Source organism: Corvus hawaiiensis, chromosome 4 (assembly GCF_020740725.1).
Source record: "Corvus hawaiiensis isolate bCorHaw1 chromosome 4, bCorHaw1.pri.cur, whole genome shotgun sequence".
Taxonomy (NCBI): Eukaryota; Metazoa; Chordata; class Aves; order Passeriformes; family Corvidae; genus Corvus; species Corvus hawaiiensis.
In genome coordinates this window covers 29452353-29477846 of record NC_063216.1, presented here as the reverse complement: position 1 = coordinate 29477846, position 25494 = coordinate 29452353, and the positions used below count along the sequence as shown (strand labels likewise).

Sequence of the window (25494 nt, the reverse complement as noted above, 5' to 3'; positions counted from 1 at the left end):
AATCAGAGAAATAAGCAAGAATGAACTTGAGTTACAGAAGCATTAAAAAAAGCTTATATATATAAAACAAGACCAGAAAGGTCAGACCAAGAGCACTGCAAGGGGAAGTCACTTTTCATTTAGAGTGCTGGAAGAACTCAAACATGAGCCTCTGAAAAACTGACATGTTTTATCTTCTGAGATCCCTCACTACCAGAGGAATTGGCAGTATCTGACACCAGTTCTTATACACAACTCCTGGAAGAAGACAAAAAAACCACCAACCAGTGCATCTCAAAGGAGGAAAGAAAAGGTCAGTAGAATTAAGAAATTTTTAAAAAATGGAAAGGCTACAAGAAGAAAGACAAGCAAGCTCTTCCACAGACAACAGATTAAATACACTGGAACTATCCAGAACTCAGATCAGAGCAGGAAATTGAATTAATAAACTCTCTTCCTTCTCCATTGTATTTTCTTTTCTATGAATTTCTATTCTTCTCTCTTCATTTATCCCATAATTGTTTTATTGGTTTTAACATTTAAAGAAAACGTATTATATTATGTCATACAATGCTTAGTTAGAGCAAACTCTCTCCCACGGAATGATAAAAAGGTAGTTCTAAAAGGCTCAGTAATTTACCAGAAAACTTCACAGGGGAAAATGAAAATCCACCAAAAAAATTTTGTAGCTGGTGCAGGAAGACCCTAAGCCACAGACTACAAGAGGTGTTGCAAGAGAAAGTTTTGCTGAACACCATCCTTTTATCATTTGGTTGGGGTTATTTTATACTTTATTGCATTTGCTTCTCGGTTCTTTCAGGAGACAAAACATCCTGCAGTAAACTACGAGCCCAATTCAATAATTTTTATATTCTTTTGCGTATATGAATCATTGATTCCCTTAGCCACTGGCATAAGAATGCTGCATTGCAAGTTTGTTTATTGCCAAAAGGAGACACTTCAAGATTCCTGAATCCTTGGGACACTACCTCTGTGGCAGACTTTTGTAGTAGTCATTTACAACTGAGGGTGACTTCTCAGCCAACAGAGACTGCTTATTGCCAGCACATCAGTTACTGATATCACCAGTTACTGCCATCACCTCTTCAGCTCACCAGCTTCTGACCAGAGTGCTAAAGGTGACACACAGGGTCATTTATTTTACACATGGAGGATGGGCCAGAAGTAAGAATTTGTACTAGCATACTAAAGGATCAGGAAAATGCCAAAAGCCTAAGGGCATTTCTTTACTTATATTCAATACTTAATGTGATATGTCAGGTTCCCAGGTGATAAAAGAAAAAGTTTATAGACAGTCCATTTAGATTTTCAGATCCAACACCTATCAACAAAGTCACTCCTGGAAAAGGTCAAAAGTAAGATAATCCTCTTCTTCTACCCTTGCATATATCCACCCAAAATACTTGAAATGTGACTGAAATCCCCCAATCTTTTTATTCATCTGATATCCTTCAGAAAAATTAATTAACTTCAACTGGAGCAAGATAACTCCAAGGGAGGTCTGACAAATAGCAATGCACTGGTACGCCCACATATGATGTGGAAAATGCACATCTAAACTTAGGAACAACTTTTATTTAACTCTTTAAAATATAATACACTGATGACTATTTATTCTCAAAGGTAAAGACATTCATTAATATGAACCAGCTGGATTTCTTATGAACTTTAATGCCTACTACTATATTGTCCTGTCATAAACCAGTATGGTTTTGGGACAATCCAGTTTGATATTTTGTCCTATTTCTGTTCCATCTCTTTCTGCAGCAAAGATGTACACATTTTGTTTAGTGGGATCAGCATGATGGATGCAGCTACCAGCCATACACTCAGTGTAGGCAGAACAGTGCAGGCAGGCTCCTTATGGATACCATCTCTGCACTACTGCATTCTAACACACTCTGGGCAAGTAAAACATGAGCAAAATTTCCATATACTTATAAATCCCTGAAATAGCAGTGAACAAAGTACGTCCTCTAGGCCTAATTTTCCCTCCACATAGAAAGGTCCAGCATGGAAAAACATGAAGTCCTCAATAGCAAGAGAGAGCTGGAATTCAAATTATTTCAAATTTGATTTCATCAAACAGGCATCACTGGGACAAAGCACCTCATCTAATTCAAGGGCCTTTCATGCAGCAACACGTTTTTTTTTTTTTATATTAGCAGCAGGAATGAAACATGGACTAAAGAGAAAATATGTTCTTCATTTTATAATGAAGAAAAAAACTTCTTCAAGCTTCTAAAGAGTGCAGCTGCAAGAGAAGCACTTATTAATGTACAACCAATTGCAATTCCTGTGAATTCCCAAGTCTAAATTGGATATGGCCCACTAGAAAACCCCTGAAGGACAGGAAGACTGTGCCAACTGTCACCATTAAGCAGAAATTGAAGGTAGGTTCCAAACTCTCTCACACAGCAAAACAGGCACACGAGTGCTCTTCCAAGATGGTGATCCTGTATACAGGGCATACTTGAAACAAGAGCAGTTAGAACAAGGCAGTACTTGACTGTGTCTTAAATGAGACTGAGCTTATTTGACACAATTGTATCGACACATAATGGCTCTCACCATTCTCTAGGTACAGACAAAAAAGTGTTCATTTTTAACACATGATCCAGCCATATTGTATTTAATATCTAAAGCATTGTATTACACCAAGGATGTTAAGAATGTACAAAAGCAACACAAAATTTAATGTACAGAAGAAGAACAGAATATTTTTCGTCACTTTAAATGCAAGTTGCTCTGAAAGCAAGAGCATTCAGAAGATAAAAAATCTTTGACTATAACTTTATTGCTTATAGGAAAGAATCACTTACCAATTCCAGTGACATTAGAATCTCAACATAAATTAACTAATTTTTAAATAAAATGGTAAATCATAGACGTCAACTTTAGCTCACAGAAACAAATCACATCACGCAGTTACATAAACTTCACACCCCAACCCACAGGAAATAACACACTAGAAAGTATATGAAAACAGATATACATTCTACAGTATCTTGAGAACCAGCATAGGCTATTGTTCTTCTCATCTCCAACTTTCAAGGTCACAATACTGAACTTTGGTTGATTTTTACCTTTGACAGTTTCCAAGGGCTGCCAAAGCCCACAAGGATCCGTCCTGGCTACATTCAGTGCAAAAACGAAACCCTAAAAGGAGAAAAAAAAAAAAATTAAAACATCAACCAACCATGGGCATTAGTAAATAAAAAAAACACGTAACAATAGAAGTCAATTGTCTCAAAATCTCAGCAAAACTAGGTGCACAAAAGTGAAAGGAACAGGCTGCCATCAGGAAAATATTTTCTTAAAGTATCCCCACAACCTCCCATCCAAACCTGGAAAAACAGTAAACACTGGTAGTGTGTGTGAGAGAATCCCCTACTGACTATGAGATACAACAGAACAGTAGGAGGCTCTAGAAACATAATTTCTGTTCACTACTGGGAAAAAACATGGGGTGAAACTGGTTTCTTGTATAAGAACTGAGAGAACACACACAAGTGTGTTGCCTTGCAGTTAAGGAAGGTGATTATGTAATCCTACCGTAACTCCTGAATATTAAATATTACATGTAAAAATGAATCCCATACGTACCAATTGTCAGGTATTTAATCCTATTTTGAAAGACCAACATAGCAGTGCAGCACTGGCTAACAATCCAGCCCATTTCAAATCATACATAATCTGTCTTAACCACAGCTAGTATTAAATACTTCAATTTTGGTTTTGCAAAACATAACCAACTTCCAGGAATTAAAAGAAGTTCAGAACTATCAGCTTACCACCATACATCTTTCAAATATCAGCTGCTGTTGTAACTAAACAAAAACATCACATACTCAATTAGGATATTGGGAAGTTGGCTTAGTCATTCCTAACTTCAAAACAATACAGAAATATTTCATGGTTTTTCATCTACAGCACACTGGCAGTGTAACAGTAATGATTTACTATAAAAATTATACAGGACAACCCAGGTCTCACTGTGATGGTAATTCTCCACTTCACTTTTCAAGGCTGAAGATGGAAACATACCTTGTAACCAATTAGAAATAATTTGGTAGAAGGAGAGATACTACTGGTGCTTGAGAAGAGGATTTGCAACCTCCTTGTTTCACATGGTTTAGAACAATCTCTTTGCATTACTTAGGTGGAAGGAAATCCAGGAAGGATTAGTACTTCAAGGAAAAACGAACTAAAGATATCACTCTAAACAAAGCAGCTGGGAGGAATGGGAAAAGGTGGAAATCCTCAATCTCTTACAAAAATAAAGAATCCAGAGAGGAATATTCAGGAATGGCAGTCACATACCCCACAAAATCACTGTGGTGTTCTACAGCAAAACATGACATGAAAAAGGGTGTCCATTATGTTTAATTTAGTGCTGCACAACTTCATATTTTGTTCAGTATTAAATTCCTTGCACTGATGTTTTTGGTAATATATGGAAAATGTTTCAGCTGTTTACGTAGATACGACACAAGTACTTTTAACAAGATAAAGAACTGTAACTTGAAAAAGGTATCATATACATTAGTCTGTACTGCTCTTCTTGAGTAACATGAGAACAGAAGGACTATAAAGAAGTTAAAGACAACCTATACAACCAAAACACAAGTCCCACTTCACAGCACTTAAGTCTTTTTACATGAACAGCTCAAATATAAACTAACAAACCATTTCATGAAACAGAACCCTCCTGAAGATGTCAGGGGGTTTTTAAAACTACACAACATGATCTGCTTGAGAAAATCCAACCATGAGTGAATTTGTGGGTTTTTTCTCATTAAAGAACATTTGAGTCAACATTAAGGGAGACATGTAAAATATGCAAAAAGATACTTCTCAAATGGTCCTAAATCAGACTTCAATTTAGTAAATCCTGTCTCTAGCCTTTGAGTCTACAGACAGTCTTGAAATATAAAGACACAATATTTCATCATCACCTTCCTGGTTTTCCAAACCATTTACATAAACAATATTTAAGATGCTAAATGTTTCTCCTCTCACTAAAAAAGTAAACTGAAAAGACTACTTTAAAAAATGTTTTGCTTACACCTTTTTGCCACTTTCTACTGCACAAAGCAGCACTTTTCTGCTCATACCGACTTTGCTAAAGAATCCATTAAAGGTTACAGTGAACATAAAAGGTATTTGTCTTCACTTAGCTACAGCAGCCTATTGTACAGTACATATGCTGCATATCACTTCTCAACTGTAATCAAGGTTACATCGCAACTATAATCAGCCAAAGGCTGCCAAGCAGTTAAGTTTTCCAAAGTCCTTTATGCTTTGTCCCACTGTCTTTTCAATGTGACTGAAGCATATATAGACACACATTTATGTGCATATACACATATATGTGTATATATATAACAAAACATCCTCAAAATTATTTCTACCTTTTCTCTTCAAGACCTTCAACACTCTACACCACAATGTTTAGGAAAACTACCAAACTGAGGTTGTTGGGAGTACTCTATCTTAACTGACTGACAGCGCCTTTTTGACAGTCAGAACCATAGCAAGGGTTGTGATGATACCTGGAGCAGCAAGGAATTAAAATACAGTGAGTTGAGAATACCAGCTGCTTTCTACATTCCACATCAAAGTTTAACCCACTCAAGAGATTTGTTTTGCAAAGTTGGAAACAAACTATCACTTAAAAAACCCCATTCTTCTCAATTGCTCTTCTCTGGTTCTATCAGGTCTTGCACATTATCGGTTTTCAGGCACTGAAAAGGGCTACTTCCCACTGCTAATGCTGCTACTACTTGTTAGCAGTAGCAATGCTCAGAATCCCAATGGCACAAAAGCAGCCATTACCATAAGTATTACAACTATCATGGCATTTAATGGTGCCCCGGTGGCAAAAAAGGCACACAATCAACATGCTCAAGATGCCCACAATCCACGTATACCAGCATTCCCAAGGATTCAGCACTGCCGGAGCAACACCAGTGCAACCAAGACTTTATTTCAGGGCACTTGCAAAGTGACAAAGTCTTCAGAATAGAGAGGACCAGAGTTCTCTAAGGGGCGGTGAAGAGAAGAGTGGATGTTACACTAGACCAGAGACATTAAGTATTTTTCTCCATCTTAAGCAAAACGTTGTGATGAGTGAGAAGCCTGCCTCTCAACAGCTCAACTTTAAACCTGAAAGCTATAAATAACTCCTTTACTGCTGATAATCCCAACAGAATCACCCTGTCAGATTATTCACACCACTAAAGTCAACTCAGGATCGAAGGTTTGCTTTCGTACCACCAGTAACACTCATCAAGTCCTATATGGCAGTGTTTATCAAACCCAGCAGTAGTAACTAAACTAAAATTGATAAGGTGGTAAGCAGCCATGTGCAGAGGAAAGGGGGAAGGGTGGTTTATACACTGACAGCAGCAATTACAAGAGCTGAAGACAACGCTACTAAAAATCATTCACATGCAGGACAGGACTGGAAGATACCATACCTTTCAAACGATCTCGTTCTTACAATCTTCGTGTATTTAATTATGAGAGTATCAAAGTTACCTGTCTTAAACTACCCTTTTGTTTTGTTTGTTTCCACAGTAAGAGCTGTGTTGTTAAGGAATTCACACCAGCAGGGCAATACCGGTGCTAAGTCCTCCAGCAGCCACGAAGGCAGACAAGCATCCTCTGCTGCCCAAGAGAAGCTCTAGGTCTTGGCACTGCACCCCATAATGCAGCCTCGGGCAGATTATGGCCAGACTGAGCCAGGACACAGGCAGGAAGAAGGGCAGGGGAGTGTGATGGAGAATGAAGGTTAAGTCACAATCTGCTTTTTCTGTTTTCTAAACTTCACTCTTTTATAGCTTATACCCTGAAATTTTCCAAAATAATGTTCCATATTTATCTCACTTCTAATGATTAATAACAGAGGGGTTCTTTTACACAAAGACATTTTGACTTCCCACTAACGTGATTATACATGCAGAGAAGTCCAAGATCTTAGCACTATTATTGTCAAAGAAAACAAATGCTGAGTTGTTAAGCAAATAATTCTAAACTATAATTGCAAACACCAACTTTGAACATAACCAGCTGCCAAATAGAACTTCATCAATATTTATAGCATGACATCAGTCTGAATTGTACTTTTCAGCTATTTCGGCACCTAAGAAAGGAACAGGAAGCTAACTTTCAAAAATCTGTTTTATATTCAATAATGTTTTTTCAATCTTCAAAGAAATAAGGCAATACACTCATTTTTATGGCTAATTTTTAAATTTAAAAGCACAGTGCAAGTTATTACTGATACAATGCTAGTCCTCAACACTGCAATCTTTGCTGAACATGTTTAGTTAGTACTACTGAATTTGGAACTACTTGCAAGAAGAGCTTCAGACCTGCTCAACTATGTGTGAAGTCAGGGCCCTAAATTTTCAGTCTTTTGGGTTTGGCACAAAAGAGTTCTTCAACTTTCTCATCTTATTTCCTCTGAAAGTGGCATTTAAAGGAAAGGTAACCCAGCTTTATTATTAACACCAAAATCATAAAAGTCTGCCTTTAGGCTACCTATATGAACTACGCGACAACTGATTTCCACAGTCAAGCTCTCCCACCATATTTAAAAACCTAACTCTTGAAATTTGCCCCGAGGTTTGAATGTTCTTCACTTATATGTTACTTTTTGTTCATCTTTCATTAAATCTGAAAATGCAGTAACACAAATTCTCAATTATTTTTTGTCCAAACTTTGCAAGACTAAAGTTACTTTTAGTTTATTTACATGCCCAGCTGTGGCAAGGGCGAGATAAGCTAATACACAGTATCCATACACAAGGCAGTGCCAGTTTATCTAGTTACCTTAAACTGGTGAAAGCAACATTATCCAGCATTGGTTAAGAACAGGGTTAGCGCTGGAGAGGGAACAGACTAATTATGTCACTGTATTCTTGACCTCATGCCACCACAATGTAACACTGTCAGGAGCGTTTTCCTTTGCTTAGTAGACAATGTTAAAAAGTACTTGATACAATGGACTTCTACCTGTTTTCTCCAAAGTCTAATTTAGTTTTCAATCAACAGGAAGTTCTTCTCAGTATGAATCTATTTTCTGCAATACATGAATTGCCAGGGACAGGGAAGAGAAAATTGGACTTTCAATATGGAAGAACCAGAGGAGTTAACTTCCAACAAATGAGAGCATTATCAGCCAGTTTTGGTTGCTTCTACAAGCACTCTGAAAATCAAAACGGCCAAGCAAAGAAAATTATAGACAGCTAATCTACTGCAAGTGTGGAGTTTAAAAAATGTGTGAAAAAGCCTAGCTCTGCAATAAAATACATCTTCTCCCTCTCAAGTACCATTTAGCAAAGTGAGTGTCATCAGAAACGTAGGCAACTTCCCCATACCTTTTATTAAATACAACAGAAACACTGAACACCAACAAAAATCTACACTTGTTCTTCATGCTGTCACCACACCAGCTGCAGAAAGTAGAGGAGCAGACCCAAACATCTATCCATGCAAAAAGCACAGCTACAACAATAAAACCTCAGTTTTAGCTTTACTATCCCACTTTGCCTTCAAGGGCTAGGAAAAACAGGAGCAGAGCCTGTATGAAATCACCACAAAAAAGACACTTACTATGAGGGGCAGGGAAATACTATAGTGTTATAGGGAATAGTATAAAGACAAGATCCATTTTAAATGTGAGGATCCATTTCAAATGTGAGAAAATATTAAGTATTGAATTTTATTTTTTTTGCAATGTCAATGAAAAATGGTATGAATCCTAATGGCCACAAACAAGCACTGTGGCTTGACTCTCTAATTTTTGTTCTCATCAAAAGAAGACTCATTTGCATTTTTAATTTGCAAGAATAGGCATCTGATACAATGCAACTCAAACCTGGTAAGACAGAATCTCAGCCATTCGACAAACAAAAATACAAAAAATTTAATTTTAAACAATTTTTTTATCAGAATCCAAATACATACGGGAGGATAAGAATTTAAATTACAATGGCTGTAGTATTAAAATTTCCTGCATAAACACACATTCGTGCCAAAGCGCTCTTTTTTTAGCTTCTTACTTAAAACAGTCAAGTGGAACTTAAAAAACAAGCAAACAAAAATTCCAAAATAAAAACCCCAAACATAATTATCAGAATAAACATATTCCCAACACAGAGTGAAACTGTTATATTTACAGCAATATAAGAATGTTGTTATAATAACGCCAATACATCCAGGAAAAATCTCAATGCATAAAAAAATCCCAGAGGGGGTCACAAAGAAAGATACAAAACCCCATAAAAGTAGCTGACAATGCTTTAAAGCAAGTATTTAGAGCAATATGTATTATGGCCTTCTTTCTTAAAGGGATTTTGAGCTGCTTCAGATCAAGGATGGATCATAATTCATTCTGCAGTGAAGTATATTTTGGTCTTTGTAAGAAGCTGGGGTGAGGGGACATATCATCCATTCCTCTATCTCAGAGGCAAATTTCTTAAATCAAAACATTATCCTAAAGCTTTTTCACAAGTTCCTCGTCATTCCTCATGCTAGTTGCACCCTCTAATACTATTAACTTATGGCTTCTCAAGTCACGGTGCGCAAGCAACAGAAACTTCAGACATCTGAAATAGTATTTCACTGCAATCGTAAAGTGAGTGAGTGTATAGGTGACTTAATCTTCTACAAAATCTAACTTCTGGAAAAGCTTTTAAATCACAAAGTTACTGTACTGCTCTATAAAAAGCAGAATATACTGTCAGCTGTAATAAGAAAATAAAATGTACTCTGTGGCACTCCCATCTTCTCCAGAAAGAGACATCAGATTATTTCTGGGACATTTGGGGATCCTTAGAAGAGAGCTAAAAGGTTCTCAAATGTACAGGAGAAGACCTGGACAAACTGGATTTCTTCAGCTCCTGAGACACAGAAGTTCATAACTAGAGAACACAGACACCAAATTTCTGAGTAATTTGTATCTCTTGGCTGTAAGAAGCAGCGAGACAAGAGGACCTACTCCCATTATCACTGGTGGATCACCCTAAGGCTGAAATATATTTAGTCCACAGTAGACTGGCAAGTCCCTGAAGAGTTCCTTCTATTCGCTAGAGACGGGTTTTCTGTCTCTCCTCCACTTGTGATACTGTTGTGAGATTTATGCAGAGAGGTCACAAAGCCAGGGAAGTTGGCAATGAGATTACCTTGGAGCAACCCAGGAGTTTCTTAGTTCTGGTCATGTGGAGACCTATTGGGCCAGTCCTAAACAAGAAGACCAGCAAACAGCTTTCCAAACATTTAACTTCTGGATTTAAAATCATACACTTAATTTAACTAGTGAAACTCTCTCACAAAGTCTACCTTTGCCACGTGAACAACACACTAGAGAACTGCAAGAACAACCAGTGTTTGTGGTAAGAAAAAAAGAGGGACTCGAGTAGGAAAAATCTCCTGCAACCCTAGGATACAAGATGATCAGAGGAACAGGAAGAAGCATTTCCAACAAACAAAATAGAGGCCAGAATCTGAAAAATCCTCAAACTTAGCAGAAGAAAGCCAACAGTATTCACAAAAACTATGTTCTTTATCAACCACTACCAAATCAAAGGGCATAAATTTCTCCTATTACAGAACAGACTTTACTAATGAAAAACCCAATACACTACTGAAAAAGTCTGCCAGGTTGTTTTTCTTTATAGCACTTTTTATGACACTCTCAAGAGTCATGATAAAATTATAGAATACATCAATGACTTTTACTTCATTACTCAGATGAATTAGAGGACTTCCCCTGACACAAGCAACGTGATATTATTGTATCAGTCTGACAGGGGATTAGTCAAAAGGTATCTAAAATTATCAACTCTTTGTTTTGCAACTTTGCTTCTTATCCTTTCATCCACTAATTAGCTTTCCAGCCTCCCATCTTCTGTCTAACATGGTCAAAATATATCAACTTCCAGGTTATTTTTTACACGTTTATTCTGACCAGTATCCTGTAGCATGCAGCACAAGTGCTGCCTTATGATACCTCCCATTTCTCCTGACAAGCAGGATGTTGCTCCACAGACTTAAAAGCTAAACTGGCTAAGAGCTGCTTTCAGATCCATTTCACTTTTTTAAGTAGATATTTTAAAAAATTTAAACAGTGCAAGTCTCAGATAGAACATTAACTTGCTTCCCAGATTTTCTCACTGAGGAACTATTGTGTTTTTTCTAATCCACAGACATTAAATCAGGAAATACATGCACGATATCCAATTTCAGAACTACTAAAGCTGGCAGGGCCCAGAAACGCAATCCGTACTGACTAGCAGAAACTGGAAAAGGTCATCTCCATAGCTCACAACATGGTAAACACGGAGAACATCCAAACTCCAACCACAACCCTTACACTGATGAAAACTTAAAAACCTCAGAACATTGCCCTACAACATGATGCAAACCATAATAAGTGCAAAAACACCCTCTCCCTCTAACCGCTATAAGAAGGCAAAAGGAAAAAATAAATTTAACATACTCACTGCCTACTGCTCTAAAGGAGAAAAAAATAAGTGACACCAATGCCTTGCAGCAAAGCATGTTTACTTCCCTGAAGAAATAGAAAATAATGAGTAAAAGTGCAACACAAAGAAGGCATGAACAGAAGAGAAATGTAAGGAAGTATCAGAGTTTTACTATCCGCTGAAAGGGACGGGGAACAGCAATCAGAATATCCTGATTACTCTCACCCCAGTCACCTCGCAAGCAGAAATACCAGCAGGCAACTACTTGTCTGACAGTGACAGCTGGCTCAAGTACCAAAAAGTGCTCCTATTTTTATTAGCAGATAGTAGCCAAAAGTTTCGTTTGGATTCACAAAAAATTAACATGAATTCTTCAGTCCATATTCCACACACTGCTGAAAGAACAAGTAACCTTAACACGTAAGTTTTATCTGAAAATGGAGAAAGACAGTAAATTCTAAGTTAATTAAGACTGTTAGCAAGAATATATGTCTGTTTCTACCACAACTGGTCAAACCATTAGAAATACGCGTTACTGTTTGCTCAACATCTCTGTGCTGGGTTCTTGCAATTAGAACTGAAGACTGACATTCTCTTGCTATTCTTTCCCTAAGGCAGTGAAACATTTCATGACTGAAATTTCTGAAAACGCAAGAAACAGATCATTAGAAGCAATTCCAGAGCAAACACATTTTATAAGCACTGAGGCGACAGAAAACTTTTAGCTTTAAAGAAAGCCAGTGGTACATATGTGCTAGTATCAGGTACTTCCCTCCTTTACTTATGTGCTAAACAGGCTTCATTTATCCTGTGAAGACAAACAATGCCAGTTCTTCACAAAAACACAGCTACTGACCCAAATTACACGCGGGTTAAGGATGAGTGAAAAATAAAAACTAATGATAAAGAAGTGAAGAGCTGTAAGATGCAAGGTATGCTGTAAGTAGAAGTATTGCAGAGTTTGTGAACCTAATCGCAGCACTACGAGCAATTACTGAGGAAAGCCATTGCAAAGAAACTGGAAAATGACTGTTAATTGTTATTACTGCACAAAGCAGACAATATCTATGTATAAAAAGATTTCCAAGAAAATAAACACAATAATGGCAATAAGTGACTAGAAGAGACTCTGCATCCAAGCATTTTGCAGAAAATGGAGAATAGAGTAACCAAACCATTAAGCAGACTATTAATAAACTCATCCAAGTCAATAACTAAGCTTCTTAGACTTATTCTATGATCTCCAGTTCATACTGCTTAATTGTAAATCCAATCTCTTCTGTGAGCAGAAATATACCAGCTTTACTGGGGGGGGAAAAAAGAAAAAAATCACTCGGAAATCCAAGAGAACAAACCCCATTTTAACATATTTTCAAATTACTAATTCTACAGCAGTCCTTCAATTCTTTCCATCATTCTGGCTGGAGCTATTCATCCCACTGTTCTAGATGCAGCTATCTCCAGATATGATTTTTATTATGCATTACTTCTGCAAAAAAATTAATTTCTGATTTCATACTTGCTATGACAGGAGGCAGATCTAAGGTGAAATACGCTACCTCAGAACTACACAAAATTCTCTCCTGAAGCTTCCTCCTCTGAAGTCATCCTCCAACACCAAGTTTTAATGGTGAAATAAACATCACCAAGCAAAGCCATGACACACACTCAACCTAAATATTTTACTAGACTATTCGATCACACAAAATCTGGCAGATTAAGCTTTGTCAAGACTTTTACATCCAAACGTTTGAACTTACTATTTAAATGAAAGTGTAGATCTCTAGCTCAACTTGCAGGTATACAGAAACTGCAGTAATGCATTAATTCAAAAGTCTGCCTAATCAAGAGATACTGACTGGTTTATCATTACATTTTTTCCAGGACTTCCATATTACAGGGTTTAAGTGCTTCCCTTTAAGCATCCCAATAACATTTTGCCAATTAGCACTGAAACTTCTGAGCTAACTCCCTACATAAGTATAGTTCTACACAGAATGTGGTATTTACAAAACGTTTACATGCAATATAGCTAAACAAGATAAAAGTAAATGTATAATGATGACCTCATCTAATCTCTACAAAGACAGATGTGCCTGCACCTTACTGCCCCAAAACCTCACAGCAGAAAATCTAACACACAGCTAACACCTCTCTGGGCTCCCTTCCCCCATCTCCAGCCTCAACTTTTTGCAGGGCAATTTCTTCGCTGAGGAATTGTCTAGTTACACCTGCAACTCAGGTAAACTCGGGTGGAAAGTCACCCCTGCGAACTCCTCCCTCAAGGTACATCCACCCAGCAGATCCTGCACTAACCACGGCTCATGCAGAAAACCGGGAACTTATCTCTCAAGTCGGGGCCTTGGGTAATGCAGCAGATGAGAGCAGTCACTCACATCTCAACAGGACGCATTCCAAGGAATCTGTACCCTTAGAGAGTCCCCACAGGAGAGAAGGGCATTGCTGAGCAACTTCGGTGTGGACAAACTAATTACAAAGCTGCTTGAACTTGTGCACGTATTTTAATAACCCTACGAATCAAAGCAATCACCTCTACAACGCTTGTCGCAGGAACTAATTTCCAAAATCCATTCATATGGATAGCGATTTTACTGGAAAACAATAGGTAAAACAGACCTTTCAAATACAGAGCTATACAACCCCAAAAGATCTACTATTTTGCAGGAAGACTCACAGTTTTTGTAGAGGTTGTAAATGTGACACTGAACTCTAGCAAGTCATGCTTAAAATATAGTAATTAATGGATTGTAAAAAAAGGAAAGTTAACTTTGCAAAGAGCTATCTTAACAAACGTTCGTAAGGCCAGTGAAATGTTACCATGGAAAAAACAAGTACTGTTTACAGCAGTAAGCGTCTCTACTTCAGCTAGGAAAACACTTTGTTGAGACTTCGATTTATTCAACAAGCCTCAGCTCTATGCTGTAGTAGAGCCTCCTACATGCACTTTCATAAAGCAGATCTGAGCTATCAAGATACCACGCTGCAGGCAGCGCTTATCCACAACCAGAGAAGCGTCTCCAGAAACAAACATTCCCGCATTTTGCTACAAACAGCTGGGGAAACTTTATTTTCCGCCTGGGACACACCTCTGAACAAGGTCACTCTTCCCACCCACCCACTACATTCACACACACACACACACACACACACACACACACACACACACCAGCATCACGTTCCACTCATCCAGCGCGGTTTGCAGTGGTACCAACGCAACCTCGGCTCTGTCCCCACACTACAGCACTTTTTTTTCCCCCATCTACACAAGGGCTTCTCGGAGTCTTTCCGCCGCTGTACCTCCTGCCCGGCCTGGGTGATCCGGCGGGCGGGCGGGCGGCTCTTCCCCGGGGCCCTGTGTGGAGCCGGAGGGGGCGGCGGGGGGCACCGGGGCGCAGCCGCGGCGAGCGGCGGCCGCACGTGAGGCGAAGAGGGGGCGGCGCTCGCCCGGCTGTGCCCCGGGACAGGCACTCGCCGGGGTCGGGGCGGGAGCAGCGGCCGCTCCGCCACCGCCGGGGCAGCGCCCTTGAGCCGCCGCCGCTTGGGGCTCCTCCCGCCGGCCCGGCCCCCCCGTCCCTCCCCCGCCCCGCGGCACCGCGGCCCGGCGCCAGAGGCCCCTCAGAGGCGGCGCGAGGGTCCGCAAGGCGGGAAGGGCTCCGAGGGAATCCCGCGGCGGGAGCTGGGAGCGGGGATAGGGGATACGTGGGGGGCCCGTCCCGCACTCACCGCCGAGGCGCCGCCGCGGTGCGCTGAGCCCCCGTTCTTCTCAGTGCCGGGGGCGGCTCCGCCCGCCCGGGAAACACGAACCCCAGGAAGCAAAAGGCGAAGAAGCTGCGAAAAACGTCGTCCCCTTCCCCCCCCCCCCCCCTCCGCCGGCCCCGCCAGAAAAACACCACCGGGGGGGGGAAAAAAAAAAAAAACCAAAACCAAACTTTCCTTGCCGCCGTCTCTCCCTCCCCCGAGGAGCACGAACCCAAACACACCGGGACACGCCCCCGCACCGCCTCTCGCATCGCCCATTGGACGGCGCCTCGCCGACCCTCGCGCTGATTGGTCGTTCTGCCTGCTCGTCTTCTCCTTCCTCTCCCCTTTCCGCGCCTGCACGCTGCCCATTGGGAAGAGTCTGGGCGATCTCTCCGCCCATTAGCCATGACCCACGTCAATCACAGCAGAGCACCGCCTCTCAGGGCTTTTGATTGGGCTCTCGCGTCACTACACGCTCAGTGATTGGCTGCATTTGCTGGCTGTCAGCGGTTACCCCCCTTCACATCTCTCACTGGCTCCCGCCCCTTCTTCCTCTGCCAGTTGGCTGCGATATTTGCCCCTTAAATGGGGCACTCGCTCGCCCGCTTCTATTTGTCCCGCCCTTCCGCCCTACGGATTGGGCTGTGGGTCGCACCCTCCGACTCCATTAGAGAAGGAATGTGCCCGTTACACCATAACAGCGCGGAAACCCGCCCACCGAGCCGCTCTCCTCGGCGGCTCCTGGGACCCTCCTCAACCGAGGCAAGGTTACATCAGTGTGTGCACTCATTTGCCGGCCGCACGGGCGATCGCGGGAATGGCCGTTCAGCGGCGCCGCGACACAGCACCGACGCCACACTGCCCACCCTCCTCAGCCACAGCTACGCTTCGCCCCGCCCCCCCACGTGCACGTGAGACAACTATTGGGCAGGGTAGGTGTCAGTCGTGCAGTTCGCGAAGCTCATTGGCCGGAATCCGACGCCTGCGCAGCCAACCGGCGACCGCCCCCTGGTGTCACCCGCCGGATGACACAGCAACCGTGAGCTGGGGGGGGTGGGGAAAGGTAGGGTCGAGCTTTTGATTGGTTGGTTTCACTGTCAATCTCCCTGGAGGGAGGAGAGTGGGCGGGGCGATGGTGCGTGCCCGCCGCGCCCCACGTGGCCTGAGCAGCTGCGCACGTGACGGAGGCCCACGACCGGGAAAACTTGTGGAAAAGGGATTTGCGGTGACCACAGTGTCATTCCTAAATGTAATCGTTACAAATACACGTTGATCTTCATTATCCGTGGAGTGGGCCGAGCCAGAAACAGGACTGCGGGGGCGGTCGGTGGGAGGCTGAGGCAGGAGCAGGCCTGGGGACGCTTTCCTGGGAGGTGGTGTGAAGGCCGGGAGGAGCTGCAGCCGCCTGAGCCCTGGGGCTGGAAGCGCCTGCAGAGCAGGTGTGGGTCAGCACTGCTGCATCTCAGAACGGGAAGGACACAAATGGGAGGTATATAAGCAGGACCTGCATGGCACAAAGGATTAACAGAGCAGAACCCGAGGAGCATTGGAGTCTCCAAAACTGACAGAAAGCACTGAGGGGAATACATGGATAACAGAAGCATGTGGAGGATAAACTGGGAGCAAGAGGTTATCCTGGCTTGTACCTAATGTCTATGCTTGTTCTCATTCTCCAGTATATTTGAAGGCTGCTGTTCCATTGATGAGTGTCATTTCCTGACCTCACCCACGGCTGCATGCCTGTGCAATCTTTCCATTTGATCTCCTCTGGAGAATCCTGTTAACAACCTGATCAGCAGAACCGTGGAGCAGCTGAAAGTGCCGTTTTGGTGCTGAAGAGAGAACTCGAGAAATGGGATGTGCCTGTCACCCTGGTGAACAGGTCTGTGGGTGTTCGGTGAAAACGTGCTCTGCCTTGGAAGAGCCACAGAGCCCTTTACAGGTTAGTCACCAGCAGGAGGGACAGCTGCCAGCACAGCACAGCCATGTGTGCTAGTGGCACAGACAGCGGACAAGATCCGTGCAAACTCAGGCTACGCGAGTCAGTAAAGAGCAGTGAATCTTCTGATGGCTTCTCCATTCAGTAATGGTAACTGATTTTTACATTGATTGGTGGGAAAAGAGCTCCATTAATATGAATGTGACTTCATACTGGATGTGTACATACTTGTTACTGTAGTGCTGTAAGGAATACAAAAGGCTCTGCATAAATCAATACGAATTAGTAATATAACTTTTGGATGCACTTTGCCTCTCTTCCTCATTGTTTATTCAGTGTGTGGGAGCTGTCTGTGTCCTGCCTATCCACATGTATTTTTCATGTTGTAAGCAGACATCACTAATACTCCAAGAGTACAGGTTGCACGCTTTGGGAGAGAAGGATCTGTCCAAGATGCTGACCTTGTATTTGCCATAAGTAAAAAAATAATTAAATAATTTCCCTCTGTAAACTCTCTTTCCCCTTACTGGTGTTCTTTTGTGAGTGCTCCTTTCTATGTTTTGCTCAGGGTGTGCAGGTGAAGGAATATGATTTGTTTTGCATAAGCCTAGGGAGCCAGATATTTTCATTTCGGAGGAGCAAAAGATACCACTCTCCCTTGTTCCTGTAGTTTCACACTACAAAACAAATTTGAACTGTGGAAAGCAAGCAGATTTTGTTGGTTTGGCTGAAGTTATAATGGATGACTCAGAAGTTCCCACCCAGGTTCACCCGTGGATTTGGAAGGAATCACAGCTTCCAGTCATGTTCTGGTTCTCATGAAGTCCAAATGCTTAGGAAAAAAATAATTCTTGCTGGTTTTTTCATACCTCCCCAATACCAGTCCTATCCAAAAAATGAAACCAAGTTGGACAGTGAAATCGCATTTTTTCAGCCACTGGATGTCAGTATTACACTACCACTGTGGGGCCTTTCCAGGTGCTGGGAAAGGTTGGATTTCTTTGGGGTGAAAATCTTTCCGCTCTGACAGTGAATTGATGAGAAAAACCATTATAGCTTTGGGGATTGGTCTCACTGCAGTATGAGTGTGCTCTTTGGCTCCTCAGGAAACAGGCTGGGACCCTGCCTGCAGAGCATCAAACCTCACACAGCTTGTAGCCAGAGAGACAGACAGACTTCAGTGTTGGGGTCAATTCCACAGCCTTTTGACTCTTACGTTATGAAAATACATCACCTCTTCTTTTTTAAAATGTACTTGTTATAAATACTGCATCTGACAGGGATACAGTCCAGAAGAAGCCTGCATGAAGGCTAAATGTGTCTAAACAAAATGTGCTGCCAGCTTGGGACAATTCTGAATGCAGGAATGAGAGAAGACAAGAATTTAGAAACAGCTTTGATATTTGGAATTTGTAGTTAGTGTTTTTGAGATCAGACACTGGTTTATTGTTTCCAAAAGTGCCATGATGTGATTTTTTTTTTTATAGGCTTGCTAGGTTTTTAAGTTAATGTACGCAAATGAGCTCTGGATAGTCAGTCACTAAAAACTACTGATACTTTCAGAAAAGATCTTTGCTAACCCTGCCTTTTTTTCTGCTTTGCATGCCCTAAGCAGCAGCTGTCTTGTGGAAACAGAAAGGAACCAACTACTTACCTGCATAGTGATTAAGAGAAAGGTTACTTTTTGGAAAGCCACAGTCAAGTGTGTGCTGATGCTCTTTATGGTGCCCTATGTTTAAGTGTTTTCACATGAAACGTGACATTTAACATATGATATAATGCTGTGCTTTATCTGTGTCTAAAATGCAGGCAGCACTGGAAAAGAAGATTGCTGTTGTTAAAAAAATTATTCATAAAAAAGTAATAAAAGAACTGATGTTCTCTTGTTCTATATAAACACAGGCTGATTAGATTATTTGCTTACTTACATCTTTCCCCTGGAAGCTGCTTTTTAATCCATCCTTTTCCTAGAAGACTTCAGGGAAGTTTCAGCAGGGATATGGCATCAATATATGAGGGGAATAAACCATAAATATTTGCAAAGATTTTGATCCTGTTTAAATATCCTTATTTAAAAGTATTTATCCTAATAATTACTTTCAGCAGAGACACCTGCTAAGAATTCAGCATTTCCTATTTCCTTCAACTGAGTGATGAGAAGTTTTCTCAGCCATTCTTGTGCATCCTTCTTGGAACTTTTCAGGGAACAAGCAAGAGAGAGGAAGTAATACTTCATATGCCTGGGAGCTGTAAAAATGGGGACAGAAAAAAGGGATTTGTGTTTAAAATAGAGAAGAACAGATTTCAACACAATTATTTTCTCGCCACCCATAACAGCAGAGAGAAATACAAAAGAGCAGTTTAAGGAAAAACAAAGTAATGAAAACTAGAATTAAATTAAATAGCAAGAGGAAATTAAGGAGATGTCATGTAATTTTCAAATTTGTATGTTGGTCACGTGATTAGTGCTACCATTCCTGCTTTACAAAAAAACCCTAAAAATATCTTTAATGACTCTTAGTGCTCAGGACCTGAGCTTTAAGTCCCAGTCAGACACCTCCACGTCTATAACTGTTCTTAATATAGTAGGCTTATTTTGACATTACCTATTTTTATGTGTCATACCCAGGAAAGACATGCCGTTGCAATAGAAACAAGAGCAGTTTATGCATGTCTGGGGCACAGTGCTTAGCAGAAGTTTCAATTTGTTGTGCTGTCATACTCACATTATATTGTTGGAAGGAAAAGGGAGAAAGAATATTGTCAGCCCACAGCTAAAGGGAAAAATTGTTAATATGACAGCAGTGGTTTTAAATAGAGAATAATTCATAATACTACTTCGTTTTGTTTTTGCTGGAGGCAAAATTAAAACAATGCTTCATTAACATTATTTGAAGCTATTTTAAATACAGCTATTTTCAGCAAAACAATGCTAGCATGTGGAGGTTTTTTAATGAAAAAAGCAGACAATTAGGAAAATATTTTGAAAAATATTGTAGTCTTTTATGCAGTCTCTTTTTGCCAATTTTTTTCCCCTATGTTTAGTCCTGAAAGTGAACCAGCGAGCTCATAGGAGTTATCAGCTAGCAGTTATGCTGAGGCTGGAAGTTATGCAGCTCTTCAGACAAGATTTTTATTGACTTTTAAGGTTCCATTCCACTGTCTTGGTTGGATCTATGATGCTCAACAGCAGTAGCAGCCTAAAACTGTTTCGCAAAATTGTTTTGTGTCACCTTTAGCTGAATCTAAATGGAATCTAAAGTATAGGTAGGTGAAAGCAATTATAGCGTTTTATTGTTACAGGTCCACCTTCATCATCAGGACAGCATTAGAATTTTACAGCTAAACATAGGGTAACTGCTATAGGCACTTTGTTCTCCAAGGTTCAGATCGACCTTGGAGTTTCTGTTTCTCCCAAATTAGGCAGTTTTGTGAGTTGTACTCATTTGTGTACCCACTTCTGTCACCCAGCTCCATCCCAACAGAAGAATTGGGTTTTGAAGAAAAAAAGAGGCCTGGGCACATTGCTGCCGGTTCCTTCCCTATGCCACAGGGAGTATGATATATATATGCCCTTGCTCTTGCAAAAGGGAAATATCACACATGTATGATCAATACTGATGCTGGGGAAAGCTCCCACCTGTCCTTCTATAGCAAACTCTACTAGGACAGCAAGAGCATGGGATTGTTTTTTGTTTCTTAAATCATTATTCTTATTTTCTGGGAGTTGTATCTGTGTAGTAATTTAAGATGGCAGCTTTCCAAGGCTTTGCTGTGGTTCTAATTTAATTGAGTATGCTGTTTAATTTTTTAACTTGAGCTTTTTCCTCATATTCAAAAGGACTCCCGTTGTCCTTTATTATTAATGAGATCAAAGCAAGCAGAATGGCTGCCATTTCTCCTTAGTCTGGAAGTGAAACTATCCATAGTAGAAAAGCTCAGTGCTGTCTGCACTTGTCAGCAGCCCTGAAAGCAATACCATCAGCAAAGCATCTGCCTTTCTTTGGTCTGGTGAGCTGGACACAGACAGTGAGCAGGAATAATGTTCTGCCAGAAAAAACAGATGAGGAAACAAGGATGGCACCTGCAGAACAGGGGACAGGCTGAAGAGTTACTGTGGGGTGGGGCACTGGAGTGTGCACAATGCAGGGCAGAAAACCTGAGGGGGAAAAAAATAGGTTTCTTTTTCTAATGTGTGGAAAATTGTGCCTCTTCCAGGCAGCCCAGGTGAAAAAGAAAAAAAAAAAAAACCGACCACAAAAGTTGCCATCAATTTTGATTAGGAATTTAAAGATGCAGTATGACTTTGTACTCTCATACACTCTGGAATGTGGTTGTATTATTCCCCCTTCGTGGCTTCCTTCCCAAAGTTTCCAAAACAGGTGTTTCATGGAGAAGCATACAGTTATATTTCCATAAAAACCAGAACAACAAAAACTCCCCAGAAACTCCATGCGTATCTGAGTTTTAACTGGACAGCTCACTGACACTTGCACAGGGGCCAGAGTCCAGGGTGCCAGGACCCAAGGGTAGAAAGCAAGAATAATTCTGAAAGGGAGCATCATCAGTAAGAAAGAGGAGGAAAAAACCAGCTGAAAGATAGCATAAAACTGAGACCGGTAGAAAAATGTGGTCACTGAAAATCTCTGCAAGGCAGAATGAAGGTGATGGTGGGGAAAATGTGGGGAAGATCTTATGTGGCAGGGAGTGGGAAGCTCTGGGAGGTTTCTTGGCTCGTGGGCCAGCACTGCGCGCAGCAGGACGTGCTCTGTCCTCACACGGAGCTCTCAGGAGCTGCGCTCTTCTCCTCGCCCCGATCAGCCAAGACCCTGCAGAGAGAGCTGCGTGGGGAGGCAGGAGGGAGATGACGGCAGCAGCGGGCTGTGAGTACCAGGAGGAAGAGCTGTGAAGGGAAATGGCCCAGGGTCACCCCGCGTGAGGTGGTGTGAACCCTGAGGAAGGCGGCAGGAGCTGTTCCCATGATTTTGCCTCCAGCAGCTCGGGAACAAAGAGCAGCCACGCTGGGTGAGCCAAGCTCTTTTTTCTTTACTACTCAAAGCTGATTACTTGCAAACCCCATGACTCACTCACTGTCCCAGCTCTGCTTCTGCAACAGTTAGCAGCAAAGTCAACCCAGGTTTGTGAGTACGGCTTTCTGTGTCACCTCCTCAGGGGAAATCTGCCAGCAGTTTTCCTGTGGCTGCCACGGGATCAGTTGCTGGGAGTTCAAGGTGGGGCTGTGTGGGCAAAGCCCTCAGGACCACGCCTGAGAACAATTCCTGGTACTGGGAGATGATCTTTTTGGGGACACTAAAAAATTATGTGCAGGCTCCACCACAGAAAGAAGACCCATTTGCTCAGGAGCTACAACAGTATTTAGTCCACTGTGCTATTTTCTTTTTGCATGAGGAAGGAAAGGCGATCAAAATTCCAGTGGATTTCATCAAGCACAAATGACCCTTCTAATAACACCAGGTTCTCTCTTCCTCACTCTAGAAAAAGCCAGGGCTTTTCTTCTAGTCCTGCCCTAAAGAGACTCTTGGATTGGTAGAGGAAAGTAAACACTGAGGCTTGCTTTCTTTTTTTTCCTGAAAGAGAGCAAAATGTTCTCTCTTTTATGACTGCTGTTCTGGATTCCAGAACCTTGCTAAACAGAGTGGTCCCTCTCAAGAGCCCTCAGCAGCTCAGTTCTAGTCTGCTTCCTCTGCTTGGACCACACTTGATTTCTGCTGCTGGATTGCTTATTGTCGCTGAGGGTCTTACAGAGCCTAATCCAGTCCTGGTATCTGTTGTAACCTATGGTCCTGCTTCCACAGGGTAGTGCTAATGCTCAAAGAGCAAGGCAAATACACATTTAAGCTTCTTTTCCAAGATATTCCAGACCAGAGAGGTGTTCAAGAAGACAGGGAGACTGTGTTTACTGAGGGAGCCCAACTCCTGCAGAAGACTTTCTGTTGCAGCAATTGCTTTTGCAGCACTATTCAATGCAAACACCCTACAGCGTTTCCAAGGGTGTCCTCATGTTAACAACACTGCTGTGCATGGGTGAATTCCTAGTTACTTATACCAAGCACTACTTACGTGGAAGATCTTGAAACAAGATGGAACCTGCCTGGAACAACACCCTCATTTTGGCTGCAGGGTGCAGCATCTGCAGCTGGCGCCTGTGCTTGTCTGTCTCTCTCTTTGTTCTTGTGAGTCTGTCTCCTTGGATGCAAAGAGGAAGCTGTTGGTCATACTGGGTTGTCAGTAATTCCAGTTTAAATCCAGCGTAACCCCACTGGGTGCAGGGAAATTAATCTGGCTTTGCAGAAGCATAACTTTAACTCTGTGGCTGAATCAACATCTTTAAACATGGTGTAGAAATTGGTGAGAAACCAGTAGAGATCGCCCCAACTTTTCCTTCCAGAAAACTTTGATTTGTTGGAATGCTGCAGTCATAAATACAGAACAAAGGAAGTTAATATATTACAGTGTCCTCATTGTAAAAAGGCAATGGCAAGTGCTTTGAGAAACTAGGAGACAGGTCATTATTTCAGTGCAATGCCTGTCAGACATCTGCCTACGTAGCTCTCCAGAACGTTATTTTTTGACTTCCTTCCTATGAGATTTGTTAGACTGTGAAGGAGAACCTCAAACGAGTGGTAGCATAATTTACCAAGTCCTAAAAAGTTATATTGGTGAATTGCCTTGCATTGTACTGAGGCAATGGATTAGACGACCTAGTGACCTTTTCCATTTCTAATGTCTATGATTATGGCTGTTATCCCTCAGGACACTAAACAGAGATATTTTCTTCCTTTCAGTGGCAAAATGTCACTAATGGCCACTCTAAATCAGAGCAATTGATCCTTCTGCAGTTGTGTTGTGCACTTAGCAAGGCAGCTATAGATGATCATGCTTTGTTTGGATTTGCTGTTTTCTGTTTCTGTAGTGCAAGTGCTCAGCACAAGGGGGCTGTCAGCCAGGAGAAAGATTTTCTGGTAGGAGATTAAGGATAACTAAGGAAATGGTTGCATGACCTATAAAGAGAGGATCATAAATATTGCAACAATAAAACCAATAGCTCCTTCAAAGTTTAAATAGCTTTTCTTTTCAAACACTTGAAGTAAGTGCCCTTTTCCCAAGGTTGTCTAGCACCTACACTTTAAGATTTCACACAGTTTCACCAAATATATTGTAACTTCTCAGGGAACCAGCTTTTTCTTTTAAATAATCTTTCTTTGTGGAAGCATCCCCTCCAAAAAAAGTTACATCCCAGAAAGTTGCTTATCCTTTCCTCTAGTAGTGAAGTTTCAGAAAAGCTAGAGCATAACAACAATAAAATAGCCCCTGCTGTGTTGTGTTTCTTAAGCACAACACCCACCAAACAATGCAAGCAGGGGCAAGTATGGTTCTGCCCTTTATAACCAAGCAGCAGCACGTACCTTTTCTTGCATCTTAGGGGGAACCTCAGACACAAGGGTCTGCCTACATAAACCCTCTGCTAGAACACTTATATTCCTCACAATCCCAAGTGTGTAAAATCCCACACCTCTGCTGCTGCAGCTCTGCTGTCACAGACAACTGACATTCCTATTCCCCACATCCTGATAGTGTGGAAGACAGCCTTTGTTTCTAATGCTTGGTGTAAGATCCAGCTCTGGAGTAAGCAGCTTGCTCTCCCGTGTGCTCAGTTTTTTTTCCCCCGTTCTCCATGCTGCCATGAGTCTGTAGCCAGCTCAGGAGAAGCATAAACCAGTGTGTTCCAGCAGCCAGATCTCACAGAAGTGTTCCTATTTCTTTATCACCCCGTGTTCTCATGTACATTTAGCTCATATGTGTTACCCCTTGGGCTGGGAGTACTGCTTCAGGCACTTTTGTTTAAAAGTATCACAGTAGAAAGGCTGGAGCATCCTGGTATTAGTGCTGCATCCTGCAATCAGTTGGCTGTTGGTCTGATTGCAGAGAGCAATATCCTTGCTAGAAAAGCCACTCCAGTCTGGGAAATCAAATAGCTGAAGAACATGGGTGTTCATTTAACACACAGCAGGCACGTGCCAAATCCACCCCCAAGCCCATGCAAAATGCTGATCAGTCCACAGTCCACTGGTGCAACACTTTTCTTTCTTACACATTGGAAATTTGCAACTCAGAAGCTACCTTACTTTAAATAAAGTAAAAGGACAAAGGCCCCTCTGAATAGAATCAATGCTCATAAATGGGAAATATCCTTAACCTGACCTCCCAGATCCTTCCCTATGCTACTGGACATAAGTGCATTAAAATCAGCTCTCATTTTTGTGTTCTAGGTTTCAA

At 41.6% G+C, this 25494-nt stretch overlaps 1 protein-coding gene and 2 long non-coding RNA genes across 9 annotated transcripts in view; 2 read left to right on the top strand and 1 right to left on the bottom strand.

Annotated features, from left to right (window-relative positions):
• TNRC6B (trinucleotide repeat containing adaptor 6B) overlaps positions 1–15484 on the bottom strand; it is a 122994-nt gene extending 107510 nt beyond the window's left edge. For 3 of the 7 annotated variants that reach the window (XM_048301473.1, XM_048301474.1, XM_048301475.1), the window contains exons 1-2: positions 15240–15483; positions 3087–3159 (exon numbers count right to left, since the gene is read on the bottom strand). The gene's annotated coding sequence lies outside the window, so the exon portion shown is untranslated. Of the gene's footprint in view, positions 1–3086; positions 3160–15239 lie in introns of all 7 variants that reach the window. The other 4 variants (XM_048301481.1, XM_048301482.1, XM_048301480.1 and 1 more) reach the window with 2 other exon arrangements.
• An 842-nt stretch (positions 15485–16326) lies between these two features.
• On the top strand, positions 16327–19093 carry LOC125324940. Its single transcript, XR_007203150.1, has 2 exons — positions 16327–16506; positions 16934–19093. It is a non-coding gene; the product is annotated as an uncharacterized LOC125324940 (long non-coding RNA).
• A 1421-nt stretch (positions 19094–20514) lies between these two features.
• LOC125325310 overlaps positions 20515–25494 on the top strand; it is a 26931-nt gene continuing 21951 nt past the window's right edge. The window contains exon 1 of the long non-coding RNA XR_007203277.1: positions 20515–22221. This is a non-coding gene — a long non-coding RNA (uncharacterized LOC125325310). The remainder of the gene's footprint in view (positions 22222–25494) is intronic.